An 11,131-nucleotide genomic window follows, 5' to 3' on the forward strand; every position below is an offset into this window, starting at 1 on the left:
GAAGTAAACTTTTGATTTTTTAGCAGGTATTATGTTACGAGGTAAAGGCCACTGAGCGATTTGCTTCTTCAGAAGCGACCTGGCGCAACGAAGTGGCTTACCATGTGTTAGACATTTATAGCAGCTGAATAACATAAATAGTGTAAATGCGTGTTTCTAAACGCACGCCTTCATTCAAGAGACCTCTGGGTCACAGTGCAGAGAGCAGCACTTTCAAAACCCACTCTGCACATGAGAGTAATGTTGAAAATTTTAAATAGGTTTCACCCTTTCTGGCAATACAACAGGAGGTGTTGAGATGTTGAAAGACCAAATATATACATTTTGCAAGGAATCAAGTCTGGATTCACCACACGTACTTGTGGTGAACATGCAAACAAACATGATCTGATAATAAATGCATTGTCTTTGAAACAGATTGGCTTACACTAGAGACAAAAGGCAAACAGTTCAAGGAGAATGCAGAGCATTTACAGCTCGGGGTGAGCAGGGCACATGATAGAGTAATGTTCGTCACGTAACAGTAAAACTAAAATTCTTGAAGCTGGAATTTAGCAAAAATGAAGTGCAGGAACAAATTGAATGCGCTCGGTTTTTTTAGTGAAGTCGTTGGTGAACCGGGCTGAAACCATAAACTCACTACTCTCGAGAGCACGGTTTACTGACAGGTGATTGAAAGTTGGATTGTAACATAGGATCTCAGCAGGACTGGCTCAGAGGTCTCTGACCTCCAGGCCACACAGCGCCACCTCCACATCGTCAGATGTTATCGCTCACCGTTGGAAATGACTCAGGGCAGCCACTCAACCGATCGACGGGCATCTGGGCAAGCCTAAAGGCCCAGCCGCTAACACCCGAAGTAAATATCTACGAAGCGACACGGCAATTCTTCGCAAAGCCTAGTTTAGAAGCGACGAGTCGGTGGCGTAGCTAGAGAGTGCGCAGGCGGTGCTACTGCACCGGGGCCCATGGTCCTGAGAGGCCTGGGTGCTGAGCTGCACGTGTGTGTGACCTCGTGGCGGTGTGCGTGTCTGTGGTTGTGCCGCGTGTCTCTGTGACCCCGTGGTTGTGCCGCGCGTGTCTCTGTGACCCCGTGGCTGTGCCGCGCGTGTCTCTGTGACCCCGCGGCTGTGCTGCCCGTGACCCTGTGGCCGTGTGACCTCAGCTCGTGGACGAAGGCTACCTGTCGGAGCGCCTGCGCTGCCTGCTCTTCCACTTCACCCGCGCCGAGGTGCTCGACCAGGCTCGGAAGGAGCAGGAGGTCGTGCTCGCGGCCCTGAGGGCGGTCGTCTCCAGCCAAGGCCTGGCCCAGCTGGCCCAGCTGCTCCTCTTCATCCTCAACTTCCTGAACGAGGGCCCCACCTCGTCGCCCGCCTACGGATTCAACCTCTGCGACATCGACAAGGTCCCACGGGGAGGGGGCGGGGGCGAAGGGTAACCAGTGGGGGGGAGGGCGAGGGGGTCATGGGTCAATTACGGCGATCCGGGTGGCGAGATGTTAACTACCTCGCCTTACTTTTTGTTTCTTTCGGTAATAAATTAAATAATAGAATACGACGTTTCGATTGCAACACAAGCAGTCATCATCAGGTACGAATGAATGAGAAAAACAAACCTAGTAAACTCAGAAATATAATACAATACAAGACAGAGAGTCAGCTATCATAACACCCTACCTGGTTGATTTTGTTCTTCCAAAGAGTGCTAAATTTGAGAGAGAGACAAAACACAGACACGGAGACACATAGACAGGCAGAGAGAGACAACACAGAGACACACAGAGAGAGAGACACACATAGGCACACAGAGAAACAACGCCTCTGTGTCGAGGCCTTAAATAGAGAGTGGGGCAGAGAGGGGGGTAGAGAAATTAGCCTGTCAATGAGAGATTTGGAGCTTTCGTGACTGCAGGAATTACTAGAGAGACAACACAGAGACAGAGAGAGAGAGAGAAAACAAACTCAATAAAACAAATTTAGTAAAATTGTTTACAGAAGCTCGTTGTTTCAATCCCGACCGTGACGCCAGTATATTTTGAGTTTGCGTGTTTTCCCCTTGGGTCCTCCAGGTTTTCCCTCCACATTTAGAAACATGCATTGAGAGTATTTGGCTGATGTACATTTCCACGTGGTCAGACACTTCGTTGGGCTATCATTTGTGTGCGCGTCACATGTCAGAATACTTTTTACAGAATATAAAATGTACACGACTGCCCAGCTCGTTGGCGGCGCGTGAATTAAGACGACTTAATCCCAAAGCGCCCCTTAACTCTGGTCTAATGACAGGGGGTTATTAGACCACAGCATCAGAATATGTATTTATACTGGAGGAATCTGATGAGCTATAAAGCTCTTTTTCAAAGATGGCCAGTAGGGGCGGGTAAGAAAGGTTACGAGAATATTTGCCTCGGGAGATTTTGTCCCCCGGCATTGAGATGTTCGCCTCATCACCAAAAAAAGAAAAACCTCACAACAAAGGTGCCCGAGTCAGGAATCGAACCAAGGACATTCTCACCCTGAGGCGCGTGCGTTACTACTGCGCCACCCTGCAGACAGAGGGGTAGGGAGGGGGGATGGAGGAGAGTGGTGAGGGAGGGACGGGGGTTGGGGGGGGAGGGGACGCTGGCATCCAGCTGGCTCCCAACTTGCCGGTGCTGTCGCCCCAAACAGATCAACTCCGTGAGGATGACGGATCCCGCTGAGAGCGGCACCCTCCTGGACCTGGTGGTCAGAGAATGCCAGAAATCCCACCCCGACATCCTCAACGTCATCACGGAGCTCGAGCCTGTTGACAAAGCCACAGGAGGTGCCCGACGGGCCTACCTGCACGACGCCACACCAGCCTAGGACTCGCCCAATGCTTTGCTAATCGTCTAGATCTCTGGCCCACCGTCTCACTCTCCCACCAATCCATGAACCTCTCGGTCTTGTACGTCTCTGGTTCACAAGCCAACTCGCCTGTTGATCCATTGCTGTGACGCTCGCTCGCTCGCTCGTTCGCACGCCCGCTGTCCCAGTGCAGTTGGCGAGACAGGCCACGCGAGAGGCTTCAGTGACGACGGAGTTGCCGTTTCCCTTTTCGTATCAGCCGTGAGAGCGTGGTCGTGCGTGGAGCGGTGGGGAGGGGAGGGGGGGCGGTGACGGACGTTGTGACGACATTGTGACGACGTTGTGACGATGTCGACTTCTCTCCACAGCCGACGAGAAGAATCGGAAATCGGCGATCCAGTCCTTCCGGGTGGAAGTCACGAAACTGGAATGCGACCTTGAATCATTGCCGGACGCCGAGCCTCACGGAGCGTTCTCCAAAACGATGCTCATATCCTTCTCAACGGATTGGTTGGAGTCGTGTGACATTAGACATGGATATCCATTGTCATTTGCAATGCATACCCATTACCATTAATCCCGCGACCCCTTCGCACAAGAAGGGCTCACAAGTGACGTCGTATAAATGTGTCGTTAACCCGCCACCACCCGACACAGCCAACGGGTTGTCACGTGAACAAAAACGTGACAATGAGTTACGAGTACAGCACACCGGTTGTGTGTTGGGGAGTAAACCCACTACGACATTTACAGGGTACTGTGACGTTCCGCTGGTGATTACAACAACCAGCCCCCATTAGCGATTTGCCTGTTGGGGGCTGATCCAGAGCAAACAGCGATTCCATTGGTCCAAGTCGATTCTCTATGGCCACGATGCGTTCACAGAACGAGTCTCGCGCACACACACACACACACTCACTCATTGTCCACGACGTTTGTTTACGAATGTGCGAGCCCATCCGCTGGGCCGGTGCCACACGTGACCATTTATCCGTCGATGGAGGTGTCCCCCGTTCGCGTTGCCGCTCGTCGACAAACGCCACTCCTAGCCTGGGGGTCGCTGTGACCCCCGCGTGACCCCCGCGTGACCCCTGCCTGATCCCCGCGTGACCCCCATGTGATCCCCCGCGTGACCCCTGCGTGACCCCCGCCTGATCCCCACGTGACCCCCGCCTGATCCCCGCGTGACCCCCACGTGATCCCCGCGTGACCCCCGCCTGACCCCCGCGTGACCCCCGCCTGATCCCCACGTGACCCCCCGTGACCCCCACGTGACCCCCGCGTGATCCCCGCCCGACCCCCACCTGACCCCCGCGTGACCCCCACGTGATCCCCGCGTGACCCCCGCCTGACCCCCGCGTGAACCCCGCCTGACCCCCACGTGACCCCCCTTGACCCCGTGGCACCCGCTGCTTCAGGAGTGGACGCGGAAGGTGGAGCTGCTGGAGAGGGGCGAGGGCGAGATCGGGGCCGAGTGGGAGAGGCTGAGGGTGAAGTTCAGCCTGAAGGGAGAGACGCCCAGGCCGCTCCTCTCCAGCCTCGCCACGTTCCGCGGAGACTTCAAGGTGCCCTGAGACTTGGCTCGCCTCTCCCACGCCCTCCCCTGTTGGGCTGTGGCCGCTTCTGCCAGCGCCGGCTGCACGCAGATTTCCGCGGGGCTAAAGCTCACAGGGCGGCAATTGTGTTCGGATTGTGTTCAGTTTGTGTTCGGATTGTGTCCAGCTTGTGTTCGGCTTGTGTTCGGATTCTGTTCAGCTTGTGTTCGGATTGTGTTCAGTTTGTGTTCAGCTTGTGTTCGAATTGTGTCCAGCTTGTGTTCGAATTGTGTCCAGCTTGTGTTTGGATTGTGTCCAGCTTGTGTTCGAATTGTGTCCAGCTTGTGTCCAGCTTGTGTTCGAATTGTGTTCAGCTTGTGTCCAGCTTGTGTTCATTTGTGTTCAGCTTGTGTTTGGATTGTGTCCAGCTTGTGTTCAGCTTGTGTTCGGATTGTGTCCAGCTTGTGTCCAGCTTGTGTTCGAATTGTGTTCAGCTTGTGTCCAGCTTGTGTTCAGTTTGTGTTCAGCTTGTGTTCGGATTGTGTCCAGTTTGTGTTCAGCTTGTGTCCAGCTTGTGTTCAGTTTGTGTTTAGCTTGTGTTCAGCTTGTACCGCGCAGGAACAGCTGCCGGTGGAGGGGGGGGGGGGTCCAGTTGACCGGACCGCAGCAGCAGAGCTCTGGAATCGGTTTTGGATGAGGTGCAAAGCACCGTGAGGCCAGGCCACACTCGCGTTCAGCTCCTCCGCGGTGACACCGATTGTCTTCGGTGGCGTTCTGCGTCTTCCCCCTCCCCCGCCCTCCCCACCCGCCCCCACCCCCCCACCCCCCCGTGTATATTTCAGAAAGTCACGGACAAAACCAAGCGTCCGAGCTCGCGGAAGAAGAAAAATGAATCGGCGTGTTGAGAGCCGCGGCTCCCCCCCTACGTCGAGAACTCGCCGGGTGTTGGGGGGGGGGGGGTCATCGTCACCGCGGTGGAGCGGTATAGAGGTCGAGAGGTCGGCGCACCGGACGACTTGCGACCCCCCGGAGAGGTCGATGCGATCTTGAGTCACGGGCGACAACCGCTCCACGCGACTGGTCGGTGAGCGTCGATTTCAGATGTCCTCCATGAAGAGCCTCCCGCAACCATCCTCCCCCCCCCGGCCCCTACGTGCGTTATTTCGGACATTAATTCAATTGAGAGCAAAACGGTGGCGATGATGTTTTTTCATAATAAAGGTTCTTTGGGTTAGATCGCGTTTATTTATAAATGTGTCGTAACCCTCCACCACCCGACACGGCCAATCAGCAAAAAAGTGTCACGTTGACAAAGACAAATAATTCACTACTTCAGCCCACCGGTGTGTTGAAGAGTTAATCCACATTTACAGTTTGAGTACGACGTTTCGCTGGTAAATACTTCCAGCATCATCGGGCAATTCGCCAGAATGGTAAAGCCCTCGCTTGCTCCCGGTTTTATATAGGGCAGCAGGGTGACGTCATCACTTAACTCATCAGGTGCAGTGATTAGAGGCGGAGGGGGGGGTGTAATGTAATTATATAATCGATTAGTAATCAGTCATTGGTTATGATTAGTAATGAGTTGTAGATTAGTAATTCTTTAAATCAAAATGTAATGTGTATTATTTAATAATACGCTTCCAGGCCGCACTAAGCCGGTAGCTGTCAGAGCGATTAAAGTTATTCTTGTTCCTCTCAATTTCAATGGATTCTCTAATTAGTCTTTGCCAGTAATAATTAGTTTTACACACCACTGCAACATTGTCAAAATCAATTGAGTGTCCTTGTTGACAAGCATGTTCTGCCACTGCCGACAGTTGTGTTTGAGATAATTTAATATTTCTCTGATGTTCTTTTAGTCTTACGCTGATGTTACGTCCCGTCTGCCCAATGTAGCAGCTGCCACATGAACAATTAATCCGATATACACCTTCTGTTGATAGTTTAGGTAATGCGTCTTTAGTGCAAGATACTAGTTTTTGAATTTTGTGTACTGTACCAAATCTTACTGTAATGTTTTGCTTTTGCAAAACACGGGCTAATTTGTCAGTTACTCCTGAGATATATGGAATTTTTATTGTTTTAACAATCTGGTCGCTTTCAGTAGTATTGCTTTGCGATCGTGATTTGGCATTCAGTGCTCTGTTAATTTGAGCATTATTGTAGCCATTCTGTCGTAGTGCGTCTTTAACGTGTTTAATCTCTCTCACTAGACTCTCACCATCTGACACTGTTTTCGCCCGATGTACGAGCGTCTTGATAAGAGAGGATTTTTGAGCTGGATGATGATGTGATTCTGCATTCAGATAGGCATCAGTGTGCGTTTGCTTTCTGTAAACGCTGTGTGTTATTTTACCGTTTAGGCCATGTCCAAGCAAAATATCTAGGAATGGGAGTGTGTTATTCACCTCCATTTCCATGGTGAACTGGATGGCCGGGTTTTGTGCATTGAGATGATTTAGAAAATCATTAAGTGTATCTTTACCATGTGGCCAGACAACCAAAGTGTCATCCACATACCTAAACCAAAAGGATGGTTTTAATGTGCTCGAGGCAAGTGCTCTTATTTCAAAGTTTTCCATGTACAAATTTGCTATAGCAGGGGATAAAGGAGAACCCATTGCTGCTCCTTCCTTTTGTTTAAAGAAATCCCCTCTCCATAAGAAGTAAGTGTTATTTAAACAATGGCCAGCAAGTTTCGGAATATCTTTTTGTAAACCGGTATTCTTTACTAGTGTATCAAGTAATTTAAGCGATTCGTCCACTGGAACCTTAGTGAATAGAGAAATCACATCAAAACTTACCAGAATATCATCAGGAGTAAGTTTAATATCTTTAATCACATTGACAAGATGTTCTGAATTTTTTATGAATGAAGATGTCTTACCGATGTAGGGCTGTATTTGTTTGGTTATATATTTTGCTAATTGATATGTGGCAGAGCCAATTGTACTGACTATGGGTCGTAATGGAGGTGAATAACACACTCCCATTCCTAGATATTTTGCTTGGACATGGCCTAAACGGTAAAATAACACACAGCGTTTACAGAAAGCAAACGCACACTGATGCCTATCTGAATGCAGAATCACATCATCATCCAGCTCAAAAATCCTCTCTTATCAAGACGCTCGTACATCGGGCGAAAACAGTGTCAGATGGTGAGAGTCTAGTGAGAGAGATTAAACACGTTAAAGACGCACTACGACAGAATGGCTACAATAATGCTCAAATTAACAGAGCACTGAATGCCAAATCACGATCGCAAAGCAATACTACTGAAAGCGACCAGATTGTTAAAACAATAAAAATTCCATATATCTCAGGAGTAACTGACAAATTAGCCCGTGTTTTGCAAAAGCAAAACATTACAGTAAGATTTGGTACAGTACACAAAATTCAAAAACTAGTATCTTGCACTAAAGACGCATTACCTAAACTATCAACAGAAGGTGTATATCGGATTAATTGTTCATGTGGCAGCTGCTACATTGGGCAGACGGGACGTAACATCAGCGTAAGACTAAAAGAACATCAGAGAAATATTAAATTATCTCAAACACAACTGTCGGCAGTGGCAGAACATGCTTGTCAACAAGGACACTCAATTGATTTTGACAATGTTGCAGTGGTGTGTAAAAGTAATTATTACTGGCAAAGACTAATTAGAGAATCCATTGAAATTGAGAGGAACAAGAATAACTTTAATCGCTCTGACAGCTACCGGCTTAGTGCGGCCTGGAAGCGTATTATTAAATAATACACATTACATTTTGATTTAAAGAATGACTAATCTACAACTCATTACTAATCATAACCAATGACTGATTACTAATCGATTATATAATTACATTACACCCCCCCCTCCGCCTCTAATCACTGCACCTGATGAGTTAAGTGATGACGTCACCCTGCTGCCCTATATAAAACCGGGAGCAAGCGAGGGCTTTACCATTCTGGCGAATTGCCTGATGATGCTGGAAGTATTTACCAGCGAAACGTCGTACTCAAACTGTAAATGTGGATTAACTCTTCAACACACCGGTGGGCTGAAGTAGTGAATTATTTGTCTTTGTCAACGTGACACTTTTTTGCTGATTGGCCGTGTCGGGTGGTGGAGGGTTACGACACATTTATAAATAAACGCGATCTAACCCAAAGAACCTTTATTATGAATAATATTGGTCGCGAAAGCCTACGTGTTAAAATGATGTTTTTTCTTTGTTTCACCGATATAAGTTTACATGTCAAGGACACGTGATCCGTAGGGATCTTGTTCTGGGGTCGCGTTCTGTCCTCTCCGTACGTTCATTGGCCTCGCTCGTGGCTCTCAACCAATCAGAGATTGAGCCCTGCGTGGAGATATTTACGGTGACTTTGGTGACTTAATATGCGGAGGGTTCAGATATGTGAAGGAGACGGACAGTTTTTGTACTTCGTTATTTATGTTCTCCAGAACGACGCCAATGATTGTGTCGCGTTGTGGACAGCGCGCGGGTGGAGGTTTGGACGGTCGCCACTAACTCTGGTAACGTCAATCTTGATTTGAAGCTTTCGTGACTGCAGGAATCCATACTCTTTGGTTCTTTCGGTAAAGTCACGTAAGTATAAAAATATTTTGTTTTTATATATATCACGACAACATCTATAACCTCTTGTTGTTGTAACAGCTCTCTCGCGGTGTTTCTTCCTGGTTCAGCAGTTCCACTGCTCGATTATTTTTTTCCGCCTGAGGACGACCGCTTGCGTTGCGATCGAAACGTCGCGAGATATTATTTTTTAAATTGTATTTTATTTTTCTACCTACGTGATTTTACCGAAATAACCGGAGAGCGTGACGTCCAGAATACCAATCGCCTCGTTCGAGACCCGAACATCGCATCGCATGGCACCTCCTCCTGGCTTCGACGTTCCTCAAACACGCTGCGATGTAGATCGTCAACCGCGTCGACTACGCAACGCACTCGTCCGTGCCTCGCACGGTGGGGTTTTGACTCTCGACTCGGGGGCACCGTTCTGTGTAGAGTTTGTCCGTTCTCCACCCCCCCCCCTCCTCCCCTCTTCTGCATAGGTTCACTCCGCGTTATTCGCTTCTTCCCTTTAACTGGGAGTGCCGTTTCCCAGAGTGTGGAGAAAGTCAAATTTTTTTTATCTGCTATGAAGAAGGGTCATCGCCCGAAACGTCGTCTGTATATTTTCTGCCCTTTTAAAGCCACAGTGTTATTGACGCGGAACGTGTTGAGTGTTGTTTGTTGTTGTTGCTGTTGTTGTCTGCGCTCGGGCACCACTGCCATCGCCACAACAGCAGCAGCAGCAGCGGCATCGCCAGGTAACTTGTTCAAGTGTGTGGATTCGGGCCTTTTGAAGGCAGAATACTCAACCAGTGTCATTTGCAGCATCTCTGCGCGCGTGTCTGTGTGTGTGTCTGTGTGTGTGAGTGGGGAGCGGTGGTGTAGCGGTTAGCGCTACGCTACGAAACCCGGCGACCCGCGTTCGATTTCCGCTCACGGCACAACACCAACAGTGACTATTATCTGAACCGTTCCTGGACCTCCCCTAGGTCGACTCGGCCTCAAATGAGTACCTGGTGCGGTGTGTACATATCGCCACTGGGGAGACAAAGGCGTCCGGGCTTGGTGATGGCCACCCACTCCCTCGTGTGCCGTGCCGGCCTTTATAGATGCTGCTCGCTAACAGCGCTTGACCCAACAGTCTGTTCAGGCTACACGGGGGATCTCTGTCTTTGGGGGCTCCTGTAGAATCACAGCTGGAGTGTTCTACTCCACCAGTGCGTCAGCACGTCAGTGTAGAGACTGCTGGGTCGGCAAGACGAGTGCAGCGGTGGTGCAGCGGTTAGCGCGCTGCGTTACAAACCCCGTGTCCGGGTGACGATTGTCTGAGCCGGTCCCGGGCCTCCCCGAGGTCGACTCAGCCTCAAGCGAGTGCCGTGGGTGGACGTCACCACTGGGAATACAAAGGGGGCTGGCTACCGTGTAGCTGCTACACGTGTAGCAGCTGCACGTGTAGTAGCTACATAAGTAGCAGCTACAACACGTGTAGTAGCTACAACACGTGTAGTCGCTACACGTGTAATAGCTACATAAGTAGTAGCTACACGTGTAGTAGCTACATAAGTAGTAGCTACATAATTAGTAGCTACATAAGTTGTAGCTACTACTTATCTGGCTACTACTTATGTGGCTACTACACTTGCAGCTACTACTTATGTAGCTACTACTTATGTAGCTACATGTGTAGCTACTACTTATGTAGTTACTACTTATGTAGCTACTACTTATGTAGCTACATGTGTAGCTACTACTTATGTAGCTACACGTGTAGATACTACTTATGTAGCTACTACACGTGCAGCTACTACTTATGTAGCTACTACTTATGTAGCTACTACACGTGCAGCTACTACACGTGTAGCTACTACACGTGTAGCTACTACTTATGTAGCTACTACACGTGTAGCTACTACACGTGTAGCTACTACACGTGTAGCTACTACACGTGTAGCTACTACACGTGTAGTAGCTACTTTGGCTGCTAGGAGTACGCGAGGAAGACGCGCGAGGTGGGGCCAAGCGGGTTGGCACTCGGCTCACGGCCACGCGACGTGGCCTGGAGCCCGTGCCGCTCTGCGTGGTTGCGCCCCACGAGGGAAAACATCTCGCAGCAGCAGCAGCCGCAGCAGTGCGCACTGTGGCGGTGAACGCGAGACGGTCGTCACCGAACCAAGGGCTGTCACGAAGCGGTCCC

Source organism: Petromyzon marinus, chromosome 57 (assembly GCF_048934315.1).
Source record: "Petromyzon marinus isolate PM22_M1 ecotype Great Lakes invasive population chromosome 57, UKy_Petmar_22M1.pri1.0, whole genome shotgun sequence".
NCBI classification, from domain to species: domain Eukaryota; kingdom Metazoa; phylum Chordata; class Hyperoartia; order Petromyzontiformes; family Petromyzontidae; genus Petromyzon; species Petromyzon marinus.